We start from the raw sequence: 25,836 nt of genomic DNA, 5'->3' as shown, positions 1-25,836 counted from the left end.
ATTTACTTATTGCATTCTCAGCTACCTTCTCCACCCCTCTTCCATTTATCTCTCAGCCTCCTTGGGCCACCCCTTCATTCCTGGTGAAGAGCTTATTCCTGAAATGTCAATTTTCCAGCTCCTCGGATGCTGCCTGACCAGCTGTGCTTTTCCAGCACCACACTCCTTGACTCTGATCCCCAACATCTGCTGTGCTCACTTTCTTTCAGTGAATTCACGTTAACGAAAAATGTTTTATAGCAGAACGACCTGTACTTGATCTTTCAAGGCTAAGATTTATATTAATGTTTTGAACCTCACTAAAGTATGCAGGAATTATCCCTCATTAAAGAGGAAAATCTATTAAGAATGGAAATTTTGGGAAGCACTAGTTTTATTCAATACAAGAAAGGGGAGCTAGAACTGTACACAATGCAGGTTTTGTCAATTCTGTATTCAAAACAATAAGTTAAAGAATTACATTGTTAATAAAATAAAACTATCTAAAGCAATCCCAAGGCAATAAATATTTATAATTTGGTAAAGTAGGATGAAAAGAGTGCCTGGTTTTAAATTTTAATAATGAAGCTCCACCTAAAGATTGCTTGTGAAAATGCATTTTATAGCCAACAGATGTCATAGCAATAGGCTATGTTATGGACAGAGAAAAATAAACATCCTTTTTCTTCAGACTTAAAGGTAGAATTTATTAAACAAAGATCATACATAACAGTGATGGATTTCAGTATGCTTCTGTTGACATTATTATTTACGAGAAGAAAGTAATGCATAATGGAATTGAAAAGAATTAGTGGTGCTGGAAAAGCACAGGAGTGCAGGTAGCATGCTACCTAAGCTGCTGTGCTTTTCCAGCACCACTCTAATCCAGAAACTGGTTTCCAGCATCTGCAGTCATTGTTTTTACCTATAATGGAATTGAAAGGTAGACTGCTTTTTACAAAAATGGTGGTGCTATTGTTCCAAGTGAAATTTGGAGCTTTCCAATAAGAGGGTGTGTCCTAGTTTATCAGGCTTCTCATCTGAAAGCATTGTTTCAGCTTTTCTTCTTTGTGTCCCATGTATCTCCAAGATGTTTTCCCAGAAGTTGTCTTTGAACTTGAGTTGTATTTCTCTCCTGTGTACTTTAGTTAGCATTTTCAAAGTCTGTGAGAAGATTTGTAGCTCGGGTGCTCGTTGTTGTGGTTCTGTTGGCCAAGCTGGGAATTTGTGTTGCAGATGTTTCGTCCCCTGTCTAGGTGACATCCTCAGTGCTTGGGAGCCTCCTGTGAAGCGCTTCTGTGATCTTTCCTCCGGCATTTGTAGTGGTTTGAATCTGCCGCTTCCTGTTGTCAGTTCCAGCTGTCCACTGCAGTATATTGGGTCCAGGTCGATGTGCTTATTGATTGAATCTGTGGATGAGTGCCATGCCTCTAGGAATTCCCTGGCTGTTCTCTGTTTGGCTTGTCCTATAATAGTAGTGTTGTCCCAGTCAAACTCATGTTGCTTGTCATCTGTGTGTGTGGCTACTAAGGATAGCTGGTCGTGTCGTTTCGTGGCTAGTTGGTATTCATGGATGCAGATCGTTAGCTGTCTTCCTGATTGTCCTATGTAGTGTTTTGTGCAGTCCTTGCATGGGATTTTGTACACTACATTGGTTTTCCTCATGCTGGGTATTGGGTCCCTCGTTCTGAGGTTTGTGTGCTGTTGGTTTGTGTGCTGTTATGAGTCCTAGTGGTCGCAGTAGTCTGGCTGTCAGTTCGGAAATGCTCTTGATGTATGGTAGTGTGGCTAGTCCTTTGGGTTGCGGCAAGACCTCATTCCGTTGTCTTTCCCCTTCGGCATCTGTTGATGAAATTGCGGGGGTATCCGTTTTTGGCGATAGGGTTGTATAGGTGTTCTTCTTCCTCTTTTTGCAGTTCTGGTGTACTGCAGTGTGTTGTGGCCCTTTTGAATAGTGTCTTGATGCAACTTCTTTTGTGTGTGTTGGGGTGGTTGCTTTCGTAGTTTAGGACTTGGTCTGAGTGTGTGGCTTTCCTGTATACCTTTGTGGTGAATTCTCCGTTCGGTGTTCTCTATACCATCATGTCTAGGAATGGGAGTTGGTTGTCCTTTTCTTCCTCTCTCGTGAATCGGATGTTGGTGGGGTAGGATTCTTCACCTGGAGCTCCTCTGTCCATTTTTTTTTCTCTTGTGCTCTTTTCCCCTCTTTACTTTATTCTCAAAGAAAACATCCTGAACCCCAGGCCTCTGTGCAGACCTGGTGAGATATCCTCTTAGTCTGATATGGCAATCTCCCAGCCTGCCGTGATGGTCTCAGCGCAGACTCAGCGAGGCGGTCTCCCAGACTGGCGACTTACAAACTTTTCACTCTACTCATTTGAGTACATGTGACGATAAAGCTAATTCAATTCAATTCCGTCGTCATATGGCAGTGTGGCTCTATGGCACAGAAAAAGGCCCATCAAATGTGCCTCCCTCACAGCGTTGTGAGTGTACCCCTGTGATGTGCAGTCGTCATGAAAGTAGCTCACCACCATCTATTTGAGGGGAAGTTGGAATGGACAATAAATTATGGTTTCGTTGGCAATGCCTCCGTCCCGTGACTAGATGGCTGGCGTGTGATGTGGAGTGAAGCCAATAGCTTTGGTTCAGTTCCTGCACTGACTGAGGTTAACATGAAAGCTTCTCCTTTTCAAATCTCCTCTTTGCCTGAGGTGTGGTGTCCCACAGGGTGTTTCTCTCTAATAAGAGAGCAACCCTATGGTCCAGTAAGACTATAGTGACTTTGCATTTGACAACCTTTAATGAAAGCTCCACTCACATTTTGACAGTTGTAACAAAATCCAGCAGCAGGTGAGACAATTCACAACATTTTAAAACGATCAGCAACATTTTCAATCAACCAACCCTCAACATTCTAAGTAAACTTCCCTGTCTCCCAATATTGGTAGATGGCTCCTTGGGGAAAACAAAATCCATGAAACGGATTCACAACTTTGCCAAAAAATAATCACTACTTCTTTGGACCACACACTATTTGTGTACTATGCTTTAGGTATATTCATCCATTAGTTTTGAAATATGTTGTTTACAGACAAACCAACTAACCTTTAGCCACAGAAGTAACAAATTCTAAAATACAATTTAAATTACAAAGTAATTTAACTTCATTTGTTTTGAGGCAATTGCCTTTTCTCAGATTTTTGTCAATATTGTTTTGTGTTGTCAGCATTCTTTTGGGTTTTGCTTACATTTTTGTAATTCACAGGTTTGCATTTACTTGACCTAAAATTATAACCAAATGAATTCCGAATAGCTCAGATTGTCTTTCTTGAGGTGACTTACAAATGGAATCTACACATCTGCAGTAAACCCTCAAATGAATAAGTTTCAATATCTTTATAACTTTGGTTCAACTCCATAAAACCTTCCTTTAACTTGGTCTGCTCTATGGATGTAAATCTCAGTTTTTCTAATCTCTCCAAATTACTGGATTTTTTCATTTCTGAGTAATCTTCAGCTTTTTAACTATACGATGACACTTTCTTGTTACAAATGACTGCATTTGAATCATGGCCTTAAAAGACATCTAGCTAAATAGTGATGATACTTTTTCTCTAAACATGGAAGACAGTGCTGTGTGATAGTGTCATTGGTCTAACAATCCATGGCTCAAACTACTTGTCTGGGGACATGGGTTTGATGCCCACCATGTCAACTGGGTAAATTTGAATTCAATTAATAATTCTGTAATTAAAAGCCAGTTAAAGGTCTTTCAGTTTGCTATACCCAGAAGTCCCTTTCATGGGAGCTTTAATTGCATTGAACTGGTGATGTAGATGTATTTGTTGTAAAATGGCATTTGGTTCATTTTGCAAGCAAAACAATGTGTGTTTTTAACAAGAATTTTGATTTTACGAGATCTTAAGATCAGAGGCAAGTTTTTAACTAAGTCTGGAGCTACTTCATCTTTTGGTGTCATAAGCAGATTGATGAAAAAAAACTGAGGCTGTATAATTAAAGTTGATTCAAACAAGCCAGTAGTTTCAGTTAAGTGGCTGGGACTTGCGATAGAGACACTTGACTATGAGATGTATTTGGTCAGAAATTATTGTGATTAGTAGCAGATAACTGTGAACCATTTGTCCTAAAATGAGCAATTTTGGGTTTCCCTGGTTTCCTTTGTTTGAACTTACTGATGTCGACATCTCATCTCTTTGTCCTTTGTGGTGGCCTGGCTGGAATATTCACACGATAGGAGTTTCACATTCCAGTCAGTGATTTTGCTATTGTCTTGGTAATTGTTGGAAATTTCTGAAGCAGTCAACTTGCCTATTTTGTGTTGAATAGCAGCTGTTTCAAAATCCAGGCAGGAGTCTGTTTGAAAGCAAATAATTTAAATAAGATAGCATGATTCAAAGCAAAACAATTTAGGAATTCTGTCATTCTGCCTTCTGGGCATTATACTTGGCTTCAAGTTAGTTGCGAATTCCTATGCTGACAGATTTAAAAGTGTTCTATCTCCATGGCAGTCTCACTCCCAACATCACCAGCCACCCCCCCCACCCACCCCACCCCCCCCCCCCCACCCCCACACTCTGACTCTTCTCTCAACCCTCCTTCCTTGTGGCCTTTCATAATGTCACTGTTCTCTCAACCTTACTTTCTTGTGGCCTCCCTCTTTCCTGATCTCTGTTGTCAGCTTCCCTCTTTTCCTACCAGGAGCTGATAGACACAAATCCAGAGGATTGTACCGTCCTGTCAAAAGGCTGTCTGATCTTTGCTTTGGCAAAAGGCTTACTGATGTCTGGCTCTTTACTAGCTTGGGTTGAAGATTGGCTGGCAGGCAGAAAAATGAGTCATTTGAGTTTGTCTGGCAGGATGTGAGGAACGAAATCCCACAGCAGTGTATCTCAGGACCTCAGTTTACAAGTATAATTTGCAACAGAGACTTTAAGTTTAGCAAAAGAATGCACATTCCCAGATGATACCAAGATAGGTAGGAGAGTACATTGTGAAGAAGACAAGGAAGTTGCCAATGGTTTATGAAGGCAATTCATCACCACTTTCTCACTGTCAACCTGGATTAAGTAATACTCTCTGGCCCAGCCAAAAATGCCAACGTACCATGAATGAATAAAAGTTATGCTTCAGTTATACTGGGATGGTGAGACCGTATCCAAAATACTATGTTCAATTTTGGTCTCTTTGCATAACAAACAATGTAAATGCATGGAAGATAGTTCAGTGAAGGTTTACTAATTGATACCTGGAATGAATAGGGCACATTTCAAAATTGATTTGACAGGCTGCACTGCAGTTATTGAAGAAAGAAATACAAAGTGGTTTAAGTTTACAAGATCCCAGATGGACTTGACAAGGTGGATATGGAATCACTGTTTTCTCTTGCCCAGAAATAGGGCTGCTTTAAAATTAGGAGTTGCACTTTCAGGACAGAGATGAGATTTTATTTTCCTGAAGATTATGTAATATTGAATCACCCATTGTGGATAGAGTTTTGTTGGGCAGGAGAATTAGGGGTAGATGGGAATGTAGAATTTGAAATACTGACAGATCAGCTATAATCTTATTGAATGGTGGAGCAGGATCAAGGGACTGAATGGTCTATTTCTGCAAATATGTTCATATGTCTATATATAGTGTGATGAAATTGAGTGGCTTGCTTGGCCATTTCTGAGGGTGTATTAAATGTGGGTCTGGTAAAACATAGTAGCCTGGGCCAGGTAAGGATGACAGATTTCCTTCCCTAAGAGATCTCAGTGAACCACATAACTTCTTGAGAATCAGCAATGGTTACCTTGCCACCGTGGAGGTTGGATAGCTCAGTTGGCTGGATGGCTGGTTTGTGATGTAGTGATGCCAGCAGCACAGATTTAATTCTCGCACTGGCTGAAATTACCATGAAGGACTCTGCTTCTCAACCTCTCTATGCATCTAAGGCATGATGAGATGCTCAGGTTAAACCACAACCATCAACTGTCTATCTCTCTCTGATGAGAGAGCAACTTTATGATCTGGTAAGACATTGCCTTCAATTTTACTTATATGGTCACAATTAGATGGCTTTTAATTCAAGATTTATTTTCTGTTTGAATTCCAATTTCGCTAACTGCCATGGTGGGTTTCAAACATTAGCCTGGGACTCTGGATTACTAGATGGAAATGTGTTGCTGGAAAAGCGCAGCAGGTCAGGCAGCATATAGGGAACAGGAGAATCGACGTTCGGGCATTAGCCCTTCTTCAGGAATCACTTCTCCTGTTCCCTAGATGCTGCCTGACCTGCGGCACTTTTCCAGCAACACATTTCCATCTCTGATCTCCAGCATCTGCAGACCTCACTTTCTCACTCTGGATTACTAATCCAGTGACGTTAATATTTTGTCACTGCCTCCCTATAAACTAATTTGTAAAATGCTGAGTGCTAATTTTATAAAATAATCAGACAAAATGATTTTTTCTTTTCTCTTTAAAAGTATGGATTTGGCTTGGGTTTATTTTAGGAAGATAGATTTAAAGTTGACTGTTTGGAAGATGCTCAGGTGAATGACTTTCTCAAATGTAATTTCTTTCCTGTTCCAACATCTGTAGCTTTCATATTTTCAAAAGCCAAAATCTAATATGTTTGACAAATTTCTGTAAACAGATTTGACGACTCACCTTCTGAATGTGGTTTAAGGTATCTAATGTTCATGATTCTGTAAAAATGGTTTGTTTTGTTCTGGCTAAACGTTCTTCCCCACGCAGTTTTGAAATTACGATGGGCTTACTTTGAAATCATGTCACTATTGAAGTAATGTTTTCAAAAAACTCAAGTTAGCTTCAGCTGCAGCTTTTGACTGGATATAGTTATTTGTAAGTGACATGATACAAGTGGGTGTTGATACACATGCACTCTGTGTGCCTTTTCCAAAATCAATAAATAGGTTACCTTCAATCAAAATTCAGTGGATCTGAGTGTTAATTACTAAAATTATATTCCTTTATTTGATTAGATCTGTGTAACTTTTAAAAATTCAAATCTATTTTGCATGTGCAGTACAAAATACAAAACTAAAGTGAGAATGAAGTTTTGCATTCTGGGTGTACCCCTTCAATGCGGGTTTGCTGTACTAATTGCACTATTTCTCCAGCTTTTCATGCAGAATTATTTGAAGCTCAGTGACAATGAAATTGTTAGCTTTCTAGATTGCTCTGTTGATTGTATAATATATAGCATGCTTTTTTGTGTGACTGCTTAACCTTGATAGACTGTTAAGTAGGGGGAAATGTCCCTGTATTGCATTTTAAAGCAATAAAACACCCACTGGAGTTTAATGCATTTTGGATACGTGGAGAAGAATTGATGATTTGAAGACACTGACTCAGTAAATTATTTATTCTGGCCCCAAGGAAGCTGAGTGAAAGACTAATAAATCATTTGTGGAGCTGCTGGTTGTCACTTCCAATTATTTCAGATGGTTTTGTGATAAACTACAGCACCTGCTAGATACCCCAATCTATCCCTTGATGCTTGCAATGTAGCTTGTTTTATGATTGTCAAAGACAAGTTTCTTAGAATAATTGTAGAGTCATAGAGTCATACTGATGTACAGCATGGAAACAGACCCTTCAGTCCAACTTGTCTATGCCGAACAGATGTCCCAACCCAATCTAGACCCACCTGCCAGCACCCGACCCATATCCCTTCAAACCCTTCCTGTTCATACACTAATCCATTTGCCTTTTAAATGTTGCAATTGTACGAGCCTCCATCACTTCCTCTGGCAGCTCATTCCATACACGTACCATCCTCTGCATGCCCCTTAGGTCTCTTTTATATCTTTCCCCTTTCACCCTAACCCTATGCCCTCTAGTTCTGGACTCCCCCACCCCAGGGAAAAGACTTTGTCTATTTACCCTATCTATGCCCCTCATGATTTTATAAACTTCTATAAGGTCACCCCTCAGCCTCCGATGCTCCAGGGAAAACAGCCGCAGCCTATTCAGCCTCTCCCTATAGTTCAAATCCTGGGATATCTGTTTGGCATGGACGAGTTGGACTGAAGTGTCTGTTTCCGTGTCATATATCGGTTTGACTCTGACTTTGCAGATGAAATGTGATATGGATGTAGGTTTGCTCGCTGAGCTGGAAGGTTCATTTCCTGACATTTTGTCTCACTACTAGGTAACATCTTCAGTGGGCCTTCAGACAAAGCAGTGTACATGATGCTTGCTTTCTATTTATATGTTTAGGTTTCTTTGGGTTGGTGATGTCATTTCCTGTGGTGATATCATTTCCTGTTCTTTTTCTCAGGGGGTGGTAGATGGGATCTAACTCGATGTGTTTGTTGAAGCGTTCTGGTTGGAATGCCATGCTTCTAGGAATTCTTGTGCATGTCTCTAATTGGCTTGTCCTAGGATGGACATGTGGTCCCAATCGAAGTGGTGTCCTTCCTCATTTGTATGTAAGGATACTAGTGAGAGGGAATCATGTCGTTTTGTGGCTAGTTGGTGTTCAAGTATTCTGGAGGTTAGTTTTCTGCCAATGTCCAATGTAGTGTTTGTTATAGTTCTTGCAAAGTATTTTGTAAATGACATTAGTTTTGCTTGTTGTCTGCATAGAGTCTTTCAAGTTCATTAGATGCTGTTTTAGTCTGTTGGTGGGTTTGTGGGCTGCCATGATGTCAAGAGGTCTGAGTAGTCTGTTAGTCATTTCCCAGTTGTCTTTGATGTGGGGGAGAGTGGCTAGGGTTTCTGGACGCATTTTATGTCTGCTTGTTTGGGTTTGTTGCTGAGAAATCGACAGACTGTGTTTGTTGGGTATCCATTCTGTTTGAATACACGGTATAGTGATTTTCCTCTGCTCTGCGTAGTTCCTCTGTGCTGCTGTGTGTGTTGACTCGTTGAAATAATGTTCTGATGCAGCTTCGTTTGTGGATGTTGGGATGATTGCTTCTGTACCTAAAAACATAATGCAGATGGTATACACATTACTGTTATACTCCCTTTACATTTTAAATCACTTCAATAATAATGGTACTTCGCCTTAAATAAAACTTACCAGCAAAGAGCCTTCCCACTCACACCCTCAACTGACTACTTGGCCATTGTGGAGATCGCACTAATACAGTAAACGTCCGGTATTTCAGGTATATAATCATTGCCGTTTATCAAGCCTGGTGTTTGAAACAGTTTGCTGTCAGTGCTTTGGAGGCAGTTCAGAGGAAGTTTACTAGTTGATACCTGGAATGAGTGGATTGCTTTGTGAGGAAAGATTGGATAGGCAGGGCGTGTTTCCATTGCAGCTTAGAGAGAGGAGTGGTTTGATCGAAGTGTATAAAATCTTGAATGGCCTTGACAAGATGAACATGGAAAGAATGTTTACTGCTAGTAAGTCTAGTACCAAGTGTCACTGTTTTAAAAATTAGGGTCACCCTTTTAGAACAGAGATGAAGGATAATCTTTTTCTGGTCTAGACGCTTTGGAATTCTTCACCTCAGAAGGTGGGGTCATTGAATGTTTTTAGGATAGAGATAGAGATAGATTCTTGTTAGGCAGGGGAAGTGAACCTTGCTGGGGTAGATGAGAATGTGAAATACAAAACATGGATAAATTAGCTATGATTTAATTAAGTGCGAGAGCAGGCTAAAAGGCCCAAATAGTCTATTTCTGCACCTAATTTGTATTTATAAATGCTATAGAAGTTTAAAAGCTAGAAAGGGAAGGTAATTGAAATTCTGGGCTTTAGGGAATGCTGGAAAATCAAAAGCAAATGGCAGTTTAGAAACTTGCCCATATTTGTTGTATAGAATCCAAAGCAAGTTGAAGTTATGAAAAGCGGAAGTGATTTGCTTCGCTGGAAACGTGATGTCTTGCACTGGATGTAGGTTTGCTCGCTGAGCTGGAAGGTTAGTTCAAAAACGAACCATCCAGCTCAGTGAGCGAACCTAAATCCAGAACCTCAACCTGAGCTACGAATCTTCTCAAAACTAGCTATGTCTTGCACTAGACGAGGGATTGTTTATTTGGGATTTAGGCTAAATTAGTCAAAAGCGTTCCACTAAATCTGGAAGACTGTAAGAAACAATTACTCAAAGCAGGCTATGTTGTCATGGAAGTAGGTGGAGCTTATGAATATCCTCTGGTTTTGTTTTATCAAGATTTATTTTTGCTGGGAGAAATTAGTTACAGATGCAGCTTGAAACTGAGCATGTTGAAGCAAAGAAATGGCTTCCAGCAGTTCTCGTGTTCGTGCACTTCAGGAAGTTAAGGTAACAGAAGTCCCTGGATGCAATTGATAGTTCAGTGTGGCTGAGTGTGGAGGTAAAGGATGCCCTCAAGCAGCTGCGAGATAGTAGAGAACATAGAAATCCTTGGGATAATGTCAACCTACTGCAGCTAGCTATCTGCAAAAGAGCTGAAATTGTGCCCATGGTTAGATTCTGGAGTGCAGTCTCAAATCCAGTGGAATGAGTTCTTGCAAACAGTTGTTGATGTGGTTCATGATGAAATGGTTTGTGAGGAAATTCCAAAGCTTGACATTTGAAAGTGAAGAATTGGAATTCCTTTTTAATGACTGTGTCTGAATGATCCGTGTTTTGTGTCTTGATCTTATTTGCTACTTGATGAGTTCTGCAGGATGTTTGACCACATTTTGTCTATGATTCATCTTTACCTCATGTTAACCCAAATTGCTAGAGTGTAAGTTCAGTCCATATATGTGATGGATTGCTTTACTTTTCTAACTTTGTATAGTAATGTTTAATTTGTTTGTTCAAAACCACAGGATCTGTGCCTTTATTCTCTTCTTATAAGTCGCTGAGATTTCAAACTATGTTCAGTTCAAAAAACAAATTTAGTCCTTTGCCGGATCATGTTATAAATGTGGCTCCCTTATCAGGAATAGTGAGATCTAGTTTAATCAGAAAGCCTTCACCACTATGAATATTTTAAGGTGCTCTGGATTGTGAACAGTTCAGTGTATAGTTTTCTTAAAATTACTAAGAGGTTACAAGGGAAGCATTTGGAACGTGTTCACTTTCACTGAAGAGGAAAAGAAGTTTGACTGATTTCCTCTGGAAATAGTGAAGTTTTGTTTGGTTTATGCATTTTTTTTCTCTGGCTAGAAGTAGAAGTAAGCAAATAAAGCTCTGCACGCAATATAGCTTTATTCCTATGTGTTTAAGGTCTACATTTTTAGAATGGAAGTTTAAATTATAAAATATAGGACATTTATCAAATATGTCCAAGTATTTGTTATAACAGTTTCATCTGTGATCTCAAAGTTTTATCTTCAAATGCATGGGCTTTTAGAATCAGCACTTGTATTAATGTAGTCCTTTTGGAACTTTTTTCCTGTTTCCCTGAAAAATGCTATTTTTAAATTCAAAGTGTAAATGAATAACAGAGAGACAGATGAATGGGATAGATGAAAGATTGAGTTTTGCATCTGAATTGTTCGTAAAAAGCTTTTAAATAGCTGATGTTCTCTTTAGCTCTACCTGGTTAGTTACTTATTCTTGCATTCAAAATCCATATGATATAGAAATATGCCATTTTGATTTCAAATTCATCTTTTAAAAATTGTAGTTCTTAATTTCTTAACCTTTACTTCACGTGCTGAAAAATCAGGTTGCCTTTTTTGTTTTTGATGATTTTAACTCAAGTTAACTGCTTGTTAAATAAAATGTTCTTTACTAAGTTGTGATTTGTTGCTGTCTACCTGTAAAACAACAGTGCTGTTAATATAATGAATTATCTCCTCACACTTCATAAGTGCATTATAAAATAAATTACTATACCAAGCCGCATAAAAATGTATTAGATCAGATGGCCAAAAGCTTAGGCAAAGCACTAGGTTTGAAGGAGTAGCTTAAGGAAATTGAGTAATGTGCAGATTGTGAGCATTCTGGAGCTTAAGGGCTAAGGCAATTGAAGGTACAGTGACCAATAGAGTCATAGAGATGTACAACATGGATACAGACCCTTCGGTCCAACCTGTCCATGCCGACCAGGTATCCCAACCCAATCTAGTCCCACCTGCCAGCACCTGGCCCATATCCCTCCAAACCCTTCCTATTCATATACCCATCCAAATGCCTCTTAAATGTTCCAATTGTACCAGCCTCCATCACATCCTCTGGCAGCTTACTCCATTCACATACCACCCTCTGCGTGAATGGAATAATTAGCCAAAACTCAATGGGAGTATATAATTTGAGGGTTTTGGGTGCTAAAAGCAATGGGTATAGGGATTTGAAATTAAGGGCTAGAATTTTAAATTCTGTCACTGCTGTACAAGGAGGCAGTATAGATTACTGATAAGTAAGCAGTGTGCAAATTGATTCATTGTTACATGTACTGAGATACAGTGAGTAGTGTTGTTTTGCACGGTATACAGGCAGATCATACAATAGAAAGTGGATCAGAGTAGCAGAGCTAAATGCAGAATACAGTGTTACAGCCATAGAAGGTGCAGAGAGAAAGAGAGATCACAAGTAACATTTGAGAGGTCCATTCAAACAGCGGGGAAGAAGCTTTTTTCGAATCTATTTGCATGTGTATTCAAACTTTTATATCTTCTACCCATTGGAAGAGGGTGGAAGAGAGTATAACTATGGTGGGAGGGTTGCTTTCCTGAGGCACAGGAAGTATAGATAGAGTCAATGGTTGGAAGACTGATTTGCTGATGGACTGGTGTGTGTTCACGACTCTCTGTAGTTTCTTGTGATCTTGGGAAGACCAGTTGCCATATCAAACTGTGATGCATCCAAATAGGATATTTCCTCTGATGTATCTATGATGATTGGTAAGAGTTCTAAGGGACATGCCAAATTATCTTAGCCTCCTGAGGAGGTAGAGACATTATCGTGCTTTCTTGACCATTGCATTATTTTGGATGTACCAGGACAGACTGGTGTCTCGATTAGAGTGGTGCTGGAAAAGCACAGCAGGTCAGGCAGCATCCGAGGAGCAGGAAAATCGACATTTCGGGCAAAAGCCCTTCATCAGAGTGCTGCCTGACCTGCTGTGCTTTTCCAGCACCACTCTAATCTAGACTCTGATTTCTAGCATCTGCAGTCCTCACTTTTGCCCAGCACAGACTGGTCAATATCACTCCCAGGCACTTGACACACACTCTCAACTCCATCTCTCTGCCATTGATGCATTGGGGCATGCCTTCTACTTAGTTTTTTGAAGTCAGTGAACAGCTCCTTCATTTCACTCGCATTGATGAAGAGATTGTTGTCTTTACACCATGCCACTAAGCATTCAATGTCTTTCTTGTATTCTGTCTCATCATAGTTTGATAGAGCTACAATGGTGGTGTTGACAGTACCCTTGCGCATGGAGTTGTGGTGGAATTTGGCCACACTCTCATGAGTCTGCTTCCAGAGTAAGTCAGTAGCAGCAAGATTTTGGATGACCTCAACTTTATGGCAGATGGAATTTAGAAGACCAGTCAGGAGTGTACTCAATATTGAATTGGAGGCAATAAAGTTATGAATGAGAATGTAATTTAAAGATAATTTGCTGGAGTTATAATTTTAAATCCTGTTGATCTGATGCCAAGGTACCATGATTAATCTTTTTAAATGTTGAATCTCCTACCCAAAGAAATCATGTTTTGTAATGTGGATGCAGCATGTTTGTGACAGAAAGAAAGAACAATTTTAAGTTGTTGAGTTGTCACTGAGGTTTGATTCATTGTTATTTATTTTGTTTAATTTGTTCAAAACGTCCTGCACCTAAAGCTGCATTAGATATATTTGTCAAGATTGAATTTACTAATTTACTGTTGGTCCAGTTCTGGTAACGCCCAATACATTTATGCAACAATACAAATGTTGAATTCATTAATTCTCAAAGCTTGTTTGTATATATTGAGGGGGGATTGACTTATTAAGTCAATTATGTGTTGGCTGCATTTATTATTTATTTATTTTTATTATTGCTGTGCTATCCCTGAAGTCTATTGGAATAGATTGCATCTAGACTGATATGTTATCATAAACCCGGACTGGTGTTTATCATCTGAAAGCTGAATTTAAACGTATAGTTTGTATTCACTTTTTTATAACTATTTGAAACCCTGGCACCCAGCTACATTTATTCCACATTTGATTCCAACTAGTTATGTTGTGGTTCTGTTCGCCGAGCTGGAGGTTTTTGTTGCAAACGTTTCGTCCCCTGGCTAGGTGACATCATCAATGCTTGGGAGCCTCCTGCGAAGTGCTTCTTTGATGTTTCCTCCGGTGTTTATAGTGGTCTGTCCCTGCCGCTTCCGGTTGTCAGTCTCAGCTGTCCGCTGTAGTGGTTGGTATATTGGGTCCAGGTCAATGTGTTTGTTGATGGAGTTTGTGGATGAATGCCATGCCTCCAGGAATTCCCTGGCTGTTCTCTGTCTGGCTTGCCCTATGATAGTAGTGTTGTAGTGTAGTTGTAGTGTACAAAATACCATGCAAGGACTGCACAAAACACTATATAGGACAAACAGGAAGACAGCTAACAATCCGCATACATGAACATCAACTAGCCACGAAACGACACGACTAGCTATCCTTAGTAGCCACACACGCAGACAACAAGCAACATGAATTTGACTGGGACAACACTATTATCATAGGGCAAGCCAGACAGAGAACAGCCAGGGAATTCCTGGAGGCATGGCATTCATCCACAAACTCCATCAACAAACACATCGACCTGGACCCAATATACCAACCACTACAGCGGACAGCTGAGACTGACAACCGGAAGCGGCAGGGACAGACCACTATAAACACCAGAGGAAACATCAAAGAAGCGCTTCGCAGGAGGCTCCCAAGCACTGATGATGTCGCCTAGCCAGGGGACGAAACGTTTGCAACAAAAACTTCCAGCTCGGCGAACAGAACCACAACAACGAGCACCCGAGCTACAAATCTTCACACAAACTTCCAACTAGTTATGTTTGTTTTAAAGTTAAATGTAAATTTCCCTTATCTTCTGTTACTGTTTGAAATAATTGAAAATACAGATTTGCAAAATAGCCACACTTAATGCAGTGGTTCCCAAACTTTTCAGTATCAAGACATATTTCAATGAGAGATCTAATTCCAAAGCACACTTATCTTTTTCATTCTGCATGCGTGGTATCAGAAGTCTATGCTTGTATAGCTCTGAAGGTTTACACATGTGCAGTAGATATGGATGCATGCTGTCAGCAGAAAAGGGGAACATCAACTGATCGGCCTGCCTTTAGGCCCATTCCAGCTTTTGCTAGCTTATTATGCACTGTAGTGGGAAAATAGGGCAAGAAGCCTGTCTGCTTTTGTTGCACAGAGTAATGTTCAGGCAAGGGTGGTGGTGATGGGTTCTTTCTTGACGGTTCTTTGGGCCTGACGAAAAAGCATGCTCCTGTCCTTACAAATATCATTGTGCTCTGTAAAATCCAGCCTCCACTCTGGCAGCAGTGGATTGAAAGGCATATATTATGGATAGTTTGAGCTATAGCTAGCTGTGATAAGACGATGACAGAAAAAAGTAAGGATGACCATATTAGTTGCACACCATTGCATGATTTTGTATCACAAATAGAAAACTTGAGTCTTGGTAAGATCAGTCAGAGGATATCCAGCTTCAGTACTTGTGTATAACTGATGATCTTTATACAACAAAAATGTAACATGAAGATTGTTGATTTAAAGTAACTAGATAAGTCTAATTCTATTAGTCTGGATTTTTTTCTTAGAGCTTTGTGCATGAAATTCCAGACCTATTATTCTCTAAAATGTAAATAATGGATATTTGATTCCTTAGAACTTTTATAACTGAAATAATCCTGAGTTTTTTCCAGCATGAGGGAATGACCTTTCGGGCTTGGCAAAATTTTGTTAAAGGCAATTGAATTTAACAGTACTACAACGGGGCTGAGAGATGCATGGGGAGTTCCTTTAATCTGGAATTACTGTGGCAGTAAAGCCAACAGTTTAACAAAATAATTTGATGCTGAACATTATGCTTGTGATGTGTTGCTCACTGATGAATTCCTATTGTTGATCAAAAGAGAGATGAGCAGCAAGGTATAGGTCTGGGAAAAGTTATAAAATTATCAGTCTGCTAAAGGATCTCTGTTCAGAATTTAATGTTTTAACTTTGATACATGGACATCTAACTCCATTTGTTTCTAATCCTTGTCTAAGAGTCATAGAGGTCTACAGATGAAAAAGGCCTTTCACCCCTAAAGTTTGCATCAGTGAAAAGCAATTACCTAACTATTCTAATCTCATTTTTGAACTTCACATATAGCCTTGTATGTTTTGGCATTGCAAATGTACATCTAAATGCTGCTTAAATGTTCTGAGGGCTTCTGCTTCTACTCCTCTGCTGGGTGAAAGAAAATCCTGACATCCTCTCTAAACAACTTGCTTCTTCCCTCAGATCTATCCCAGTCAGAGAGCTTTCCTCCAAAGGAAAAAATTACTTCCTGTCTGTCCTGTCTGAGTCTCATAATTTTATACATTTCAGACATGTTTCCCCCTCCGCCTCAATTGCTCCATTGTCTATTTAATCTCTACTAAAACTCTCCAGACCATGCAACATCCTGGTAGATCTCCTCTTCATCCTATCCAGTGTCATTGCATCCCTCCTATAATGTGGATTCCAGAACTGCAAGCAGTATGCTAGCTGTGGCCAAACCAATGTTTTATACAGTTTCAGCATAACCTCTCTGCTGTCAAACTCTGTGCCTCAGCTAATAAAGGTGAGTATCCCATATCTCCTTTCAACCACTTTATCTATTTAACCTGCTACTTTCCAGGACCAGTGAACATGCACACCAAGGCCCCTGTGCTCCTCTGTGCTTCACAGGGTCCAACAGTTTATTATGTATTCCCTTTGTATGTTCCACTGAGTGCATCACCTCACACTTATCCAGATTGCATATCTTTCGCCAATGATCAGATCATCTGACCAACATAGCAATATCCTTCTGAAATCTAAAAGTATGTTTTTCACTATTTTCCACCCCATCAATTTTCATATCATCTATGAACTTATTGATCAGTCCTCCTACATTCAACTCTACATTGTTTACAGGTTATGCTTCTATAACATGACAATTGTGTTCCTTCGTAACCTCACGCTGTAGAAAATCGTGCTTTGGAAAATTGCCAAAGAAAATTGAGATGTAGAAGATTGCTATAGAAAATCGCTATACTCATTAAGCAGAAAGTTTGAGTTATCCAAATAGCGTCCACAATTCGTCAATTGTGTAATAGATAATTTGCATTATACCAGGACGACCTGTATACAGTCGGTTCTGCTGTAACACGCATTTCTTCTATGCAAATTGGCTTTAATGCGATTGAAGAATTTAGATTGTTACTTGTAAAATGCAAACTTTTCTAACTTGTATTGACTATAACATGATTCTGGTCCCGTTAGTTTAAATGTTGTGACAAATGCACGATTTTCTTATAACGTGAGATTGCATGAGAAAGGAGCTATCGTGTTTTTTCAGAACCAACTGTATATATTACAAACAGCTGATCACAGAACCATCCCTTGAGCATTACCCTCTGCTTTCTGTCACTCAGCAAACTCTGTATCCAAATTTCCATACTTGCTTGGATCCCATCTTTGCTGTCGGTTTCCTATGTCAGACCTTATCAATAGCCTTGCTGAAGCCACCAACGTCGACTGCATTGTCCTCATCTATACACCTCTTATGTCTTTGAAAAATTCAATCAGGCTGCTCAAACATGATCGCTCCATAACAAAGCCATGCTGACTCTTCTTTCCTCTCCAAGTGCAGATTAACTCTGTCCCTCAGATTGCTTCCATGTAATTTCCCCACCACTGAGGTTAGACTGGCTAGTCTTTAGTTTCCTGTTTCATCCTTTGCCCCCTTCTTGAATAATGATATTACAATGGCTGTTCTTCAGTCCTGTAGCATCTCTCCTGTGGCCCGGAGGATTTCAAAATTATTGCCAGTGCCCTGCTATATCCTTCCTTGCCGCCTGAAGAAGGGCTTATGCCCGAAACGTCGATTCTCCTGTTCCCTGGATGCTGCCTGACCTGCTGCGCTTTTCCAGCAACACATCTCCGGCTCTGATCTCCAGCATCTGCAGACCTCACTTTCTCCTTCCTTGCCGCACCAAACTGACTACAATGCATTTCATCTGGCCCTGGATATTTATCGACTGTTAAGCTTACCAGACCACTGGGAGTCTTCCCCCGTCAAAGCCAATATTCTTGAAGTGTCTCATACCTTTTCCCTGATTTGTATACCTACTCTGCCCTTCTCTCTAGTGAATATAGACACAAAGCATTCACTTAGAACCTTGCCTGTGGCTGCGCACGCAATTACCAACGTGGACCTTAATGTGCCCTACTGTTTCCCTAGTTATACTTTTATCCTTAATGTAATTATAACTTAGGAATTTCCTTTGTTTTGCCTGCCATTATTTTTCCACACCCCATTTTTGCTCTCCTGATTTCCTTTGTATATTTCCCCTTGCACATGTTGTTCTCCTCTAGGGCTTCTAGTTTGAGCCTTCAGAATTTGCCATAAGCCTCCCTTTTCTCTTGTAAGTCCCTTGATATCTATGGTTTACTGCATTTGGCCCACTAGGGCCAAATCACACCTGATTTTATTTAAATCAGCCTTCCCCTAGTTAAGAACTTTGATTTCAGACCCATCTTTAGTTTTTTTGTCAATAACAATCTTTAATGTAACAGAGTTATGATCGCTGTCTGATTCTTCAACCACCTCCCTGACTTCATTATTTAAAATTTAATTCAACATTGCAACCCCCCCCCCCCCCCCCCCGGTAGGGTGCTCTGTACATGTTAAGAAAATATAATAGTGTGAACTGAGAAACACCAGCATTTGAAAAGTCTGGGAGCTACAAGACATAACATTGGTGGTAGCACATGTCTTTGAGTGAAAGTCTAATTTTCAAATGGAATTAATGTTGACTATATATGGAGTTTGAATTAATGCCACAGAGAGACAAAACTGAGTGAATCGCACAAAAATGATATGAATTAGCAATGAATTCATTTTTCACTTGGGATAAATTAGGCAGATAATGGTGTGGAAACATAATTTGAGAAGTTGTAATAAAAGTATAGATTTGCATTCATTTATTTTTCTAAAAAGGTCAAAGAAGATGCAAAGCTCAACCACAGACTTTCCTGCGCAGGAGATAAAAGTTTAGATTTGTTGGGATAACTAAGGTGAATAAGGATGAAGTGACATTCAACATTTTGAAAAAAATTCAGTATACACCTTCAGCCAAGGTCAAAGCACCACCATGTATTTTGAGGGAGGAACCAGGTGAATCTGTTAACAATTTCTTAACAGCATTGAAAATTAATCTAACAAGTGTAAGTGTAGAAACTAGTCCATTTGGCCCTTTGAACCTGCTCCAGTATGATCATTGTTGATCTTCTATCTCAACACTATATTCCTGTTTTCTCCTATGCCTGTCAATTCCCTGTAAAATAGTCTTTCTTGAATACATTGTGAGTTGGCCTCCACAGCCCTCTGTGGTAGAGAATTCCACAGGTTCACTACCCTTTGAGGGAGATTTCTTTCCTCCTAAATGATCCACCCCATATCCTGAGATTGTGTCCCCTGGTAATAGATTCCCCAACTGGGGAAACACCTTACCTAACATCTAGTCTGTTCAGTCCCATTAGAGTTTTATGCATTTCAATCAAATTATCTCTCAAATTCTAGTGAATAAAGGCCTAGTTGAACCAATACTTCCTCACAAGACAGTCCTGCAATCCCTGCTGTCAGTCTGGTGATCCTCTGCTGCACCCCAGATACGACACCTTTCTTCAGTAAGGAGGCCCGAAACTCCACACAATACTTAAGTTGTAGTCTCACCAAGGCACTGTGTAACTGCAGTTGGACACCCCAGTTTCTGAGCTCAAATCGTCTTGTAGTGAAGGCCAATATCCTAATCACCTTCTGAATTTCTTGCTGACCTGCCTGTCCACTTGCCTTGACTGGTGTACAGGGACACCCAGATCCCTCTATATATCTGCACTTCCCAATGTGTCAGCATTTAACGAATACTCTGCATTTTTGGTTTCACACTCAAGTGTATAACTTGACATGTATCCATATTGTACTGCTTCTGCCAAGTATTTACCCAATCATTTGACTTGTCTAAATCATCTTGAAGTCTTCTTGCATCCCCCTCACAACTTGCAATCCTGCCCAATTTTGTGCTAATTAGCAAACTTGATAAAGTTGCATTTGGTTCCCTCATGCAGGTCATTTATCAATGGTGGCCAGCTCAGGCCCAAGCAATGGTCCTTGTGGAACACCATCAGCCCCTGCCTTCCATCTGGAAAAATACACATTTTTCCCACACTGTTCCTGGCTGTCAACCAATTCTCAATCTGTACCAATATATTACCCCTAATCCCACATGCTTTAATTTTGCCTACTACCCTGCTATATGGCACTTTATCAAAAGCCTTCTGAAAATCCAAATACAATACCTCTACTGGTTCTCCCTTCCCTGTGGGATGTGCTTTGGATGGTCAGTACAGACTTGATGGGCCAGATGGCATCTTTCTGCACTATAGGGATTCTATGGATGCCTCTCATCCGGAGATTGTGGATGTAGCACTTTTGAATCCATTTAAGGCTACAGTAAACAGATTTTTGGTTTTTCAGGGAATAGAGGGATGTGCAGAGCAGTCAGGAAAGGCAAGTAGAACCTCATGATTGGCTATGATCATTTTAAATAATAAAGCAGGTTCATTGGGCCAAGTGGTCTATTGCTGCTCCAATGTCTTCTGTTCTTGTAGAATAATTGTATTCTGGAAGATGATCATAAACTTGAGGTTACATATGATTTATCTGACTGCATGACATGCAAAATCTGACATCCCAGAAAAAGAGTAATTTGAACAACTATTTCGATCAGAGACAATATGAAAAATAACACCATAGCCACAACTCTGAAACTGGAACTTGATACCAGAGCGTACCATAATATCCCATAGAGACCAACCCACCCAGCAGATCATTCTTGAAAATTCTAAAGAAAATATGTACCTAAAAAATAATTCTCTGTAACCAAAAATGTTAAGCAGATGAAATATGTTGAAATTGAGATTTGACCAGATACAATCCGAATCAAAAGATAACACAACCAAACAAAAAACATTACAGTACATCACAGAAACAGATAGTCCTGCTGTCATCTGGTTGTGCAGTTGTAAAAGGCTGCTACTGATCTTTGATAACCATAGGATGACAGCGATCTGACTGAAGAAGTGGATATTATGCATATTGGGAAACACCCTCCAATCAGACACCAACAATATATTGGAAAAATTCAATAGTCTGACTGCATCTGAAGAGACAATCATAATTTAATGTTTTGAATTCAGTATTACTAATTTAACTGAAAAGAGATGAGAATATGAAAAGATTTCTGTTGTGACAAAGGGGAACAAGTGAATTATCAGGGAAAATGGTGAGGAAGATTTGAACGCAAAGGTTTCATAATATGACAGTCAAAGGGAGTAGTAATGGTTGTAGAGAAGAGACAAAACATAGATCAAGAGGGGTAGTGTTAGCGGAATATAGCTCAGCTCTAAATAAAAGCAAAAACATGAAATCCGTGTACAGGTAATGGGGAGGGGAAAATATCAAAATGGAGAACCAAGTTTCACAACTTCAATCAACAATGTTAATTTCACAAGGCTGTAAAGTGCCTAAATGGAAAATAAGGTGCTATCCCTGGAATTTGCATTGGACTGCATTGGAATACTGCAACATTCCTGAGAGGACAATGTCTGATCAGAAAAAATGAGATTGCTTACATTCTATTATTGTGAGTGATAATGTGCAAAGCTAAATTATGGTGTTGCAGTCAAATATTGAAATTCTTGAGGCCATTACTGAAAGACATGAAAAAAACTTGACAGCAAAAGAGCAAAGGTTTAGGCAGCTAAAATAATTTCTGCAAACCCATAATACCCTAAAGTTTCTCAGCAAATTATCTTAATTCTCTTTATTCTCTGATTTTTGACCTTGAACAGGATACAAGTTGGCATGCTGGCAAGGGGCATTTGGTTGAGAAGCTGCAAAGTGTACAGGTTATAAAGGAGACCTTCCTACCTTTAGTCAAAACTTTAACAGCCCATATTTCAAATAAAAGAACTTGTAAAAGGAAAAAAAGATGCAATTGAATTCAGATAGCAAATTAGTGAACTGCAGATGCAGGTTGCCACTGTATCACAGTCATAGAATGGTTTACTAGAGCCAAATAACAAGCTACGAGAAATGCTGGAACATTTAAGAGGAAATATGAAATGCTAGAAGCCAAGCAGAACAGGCATAACAGGAAGCTGAAAAACTAGTGAAAGACAGGCACACACTATGATTGGAAGAAAAACAGAAGCTGCAGAATGGTAATGCTGAGCTTGAATGGACGTAGCACCAGGCTAAAATAACTTTAGCTCAGAAGAGGAGACACTATTTTATCACTTAAGCGATATAATGAATTCTGTTTTGAGAGCAGAAAACAAGTTATAAAGGACTCTTAAAGTTTTCAGTCTCGTCAGAAAATGTGTTTCTTAATTTTCTTCACCTGATTTTCTATGTTGTTTAAACCGTTACATTGATTATATAAAGGCTTTTTTTAAAAGGAAAGGTTTTTGAATTGTTGAATTATTACAGTAAAATTTCAGAACCATTGTGGTCAGATGTTCAAAAACATGTAGCCTCATTTCCAACAGATCCTATTTCAGCTTGCTCTAGTGGAGTAGAAGCAAAAGGGATGGTGTGTAGGGGAATAGAGACATGGTTTGATTTTCAATTGTGGGAAACCTGAACTGAGTCTCTCATTCAGTACTGTCTTTGAACTGAATCAATTTAAAAGTAACTACAGTGTGGAAGTTGCACTTTTATTCGAAAAGAGAATTAATAAATACTTTTGAAGGGTGATTAAAGTCTGTAGAAATGTGAGCTTATTTAAATGGCCTGTCGTTTTAAAAGTATAGGAAAAAAGTGCCTGTGGGGGAAAAAAAATTGTTCTAGTAAGTTCTATAACTGTTTGTTGATATAACCATAAGTATGATTATTCTGGTGTCAATAAAGTTTGACTGTTTTCTAGGAGCCTACCTTTGTCACACTACATGATGGTAAGTTCAGGGCGAAAGGAAAAATTAACTGTTGTTGATTGGAAGTTCTGAGTAGATTAGATTAGATTCCCTACAGTGTGGAAACAGGTCCTTCGGCCCAACCAATCCACACCGAACCTCTGAAGAGTAACCCACCCAGACCCATTTTCCTCTGACTAATGTACCTAACACTACGGGCAATTTAGCATGGCCAATTCACCTGACCTGCACATTTTTGTGTGCAAAATGGCAATCCAAAATGCCAGAGGACGTGGTGGAGACTGGTACAATTGCAACATTTAAAAGGCATCTGGGTGGGTATATGAATAGGAAGGGTTTGGAGGGATATGGGTTGGGTGCTGGCAGGTGGGACTAGATTGGATTGGGATATTGGCATGGACGAGTTGGATCGAAGGGTCTGTTTCCGTGCTGTACATCTCGATGATTCTATGACAATAATGAACTGGATGGAATTTTGGGACGGCGTGGTGGCTTAGTGGTTAGCACTGCTACCTCAGAGCGCCAGGGATCCAGTTCGACTCCTGCCTTGGGCAACTATCTGTGTGGAATTTGCACATTCTCCCCATGTCTGCGTGAGGTTCCTCTGGGTGCTCCGGTTTCCTCCCACAATCGAAAAACCTGCAGATCAGGTGAATTGGTCATGCTAAATTGCCCATCGTGTTAGGTGCATGAGTCAGGGGTAAAAATAGGGTAGGGGAGTGGGTCCTGGTGGGTTGCTCTGCAGAGGATTGATGTGGACTTGTTGGGTTGAATGGCCTGTTTCCATACTGTAAGGAATCTAATCTAATCTTTACAACATTCAAAGTTAAAAATCACAGAACACCAGTTTTTAACTTTGTACACCCTAGTCCAATATTGGCATCTCCAAATCATTACAATAATCAGTGATAGTTGTCATGGCCATCATTAGAGATTAGTTTTATATTCAAATTTATTAATTGAATTCGACTTCCTATGATGGGATTTGAATGTATGACCCAGACACCCTCGGCCTCTGGATTACTAGTTCAGTGGCATGACTATCACACCACCCACTGTCTCTCCCATATTTGCCTTGTGATTGACATAGGAGAAAGCGAGGACTGCAGATGGTAGAGGTCAGAGTGGTGCTGGCAAAGTGCAACAAGTCAGGTAGTATCCGAGGAGCAGGAGAATCGACATTTCGGGCATAATTCCTGATGAAGGGCTTATGCTCGAAATGTCGATTCTCTTGCTTCTCGGATGCTGCCTGACCTGCTCTGCTTTTCCAATACCACACACTCGACTTATGATTGACATAAACCAATAATGTATAATGATACATGATATATAAAATGGAAGGAAATTCTGAGAGATTGAAATTCTGAGATTGAAACTGAGGTGAAACTTAACTAGTTATGTATTTGCTGATGTTTAAAAGTGAATGTTATCGTTTAAGAATTACAATGAAAGTGATAAATTTGTCTTATTAGTAAAACAGAATCCTCCCAAGTCTCCTGCTGTGTTTTCTACTGAATTAAAAAAGCTGATTTAATGCTTTATGCATATGCAGTAATTAGAAAATTATGTTGTAGTGATATTATTTATTTAAAGCAGAGCTTTTTAGCTGATCAGGTTTTTCATATTTAATTTGATTTAGCAAACCATGGAGACACGTTAGTACAATTTCCACTTAAAGTAGCATTGCTCTTTGAAGTAAGTTGAATGGTAAGTAAAATTTCAATAATTTGGTTGTCTTTGCTTGAAAACCTTCTGGGGGTTCTATGGGACTTAGTAAACTTTATTGTGCCACTTGCATTATTGCTGCATTTTTTCTTTTTTATGTTGATGGTATGATAGAGTTTACGTAATTCATCAAAATATACAAAATAATGTTGTTCAACATCTTTGTGTGAATAAGATGTTGAAGAGTATTTAAAAGCGATTGGGAATTTAGTATGTTTCGTCCTAAGATGTAGTTTTTTATAATGTGCAATAAACTGATTTGAAAATGTTTCATTGCAGAATCTGAAACTTACAAGTTGCAGAAAAAATAGAGCAGAATGAAATGAAGTTTCTATCAAAGTAGCCCAATCCCACTGCTGTGGTGGGGTCTTTGAGTTTGGATGCTTTCTAAAAAAAAACTGGCTACTCTTCACTCAATCTCTACTATACATACTTTATTTCTGGATTTTGGCTTTTTAGAGTGAGAATTCTTTATAAAATTAATTATTCACTAAAACCACATGATGTTGCATGCAACAAATGTTTTCAACTTTCAGTATCTTATGTCTGTTTATGATTTTATATTTATAGTTTCTGAAAAAATGACCTAGATTGTAGTTGGTGCATTTGTTAAAGCTTCTCGTCATTTAACTGCAAATAATTCTTCAATTTTATGTAACTGTTTAAGTTGTGCCAAAAGTGTGATTATGTATAACATTTGGTAAATTTTCATGTGAAAGGAGAAAGTCTTCCTTGAGCTTGGCATCTTGGTTATAGCCAGTTCACATATTTGTAAATGGACAGTGCTTGTAACTGTTGCTGCTTGATAGGCATTTGCTAAGGATTAAATAATGATGAAAAAGAATTGGGATAGGAATTTGATTTAAGATTACGATATATACTCAACTCTAGTGCTTCTTAACTGCACCACTGGCGTGCTGTCGTGCTACTACCGTGCATCCTGTTAACGCTGCTTTGAATTTGCCAGATAAAGTTAGGGATAAGCAAGAA

At 39.3% G+C, this 25,836-nt stretch overlaps 1 protein-coding gene across 19 annotated transcripts in view; it reads left to right on the top strand.

Annotated features, from left to right (window-relative positions):
* The window catches only part of tbc1d5 (TBC1 domain family, member 5), a 524,363-nt gene that overhangs the window by 49,461 nt on the left and 449,066 nt on the right, over positions 1-25,836 (top strand). For 2 of the 19 annotated variants that reach the window (XM_087987286.1, XM_043690192.2), the window contains one exon: positions 24,761-24,828. The exons of the other annotated variants lie outside the window; for them this stretch is intronic. The gene's annotated coding sequence lies outside the window, so the exon portion shown is untranslated. Of the gene's footprint in view, positions 1-24,760; positions 24,829-25,836 lie in introns of those variants that run through there. 19 annotated transcript variants of the gene reach the window in all.

The sequence above is a fragment of the Chiloscyllium plagiosum genome, unplaced genomic scaffold (genome assembly GCF_037043375.1).
Source record: "Chiloscyllium plagiosum isolate Xiang-an unplaced genomic scaffold, Cpla_swu_hap1 HiC_scaffold_5, whole genome shotgun sequence".
Taxonomy (NCBI): Eukaryota; Metazoa; Chordata; class Chondrichthyes; order Orectolobiformes; family Hemiscylliidae; genus Chiloscyllium; species Chiloscyllium plagiosum.
Note: the sequence above shows the minus strand (reverse complement) of the source record. Positions and strands in the feature narration are given on the sequence as shown.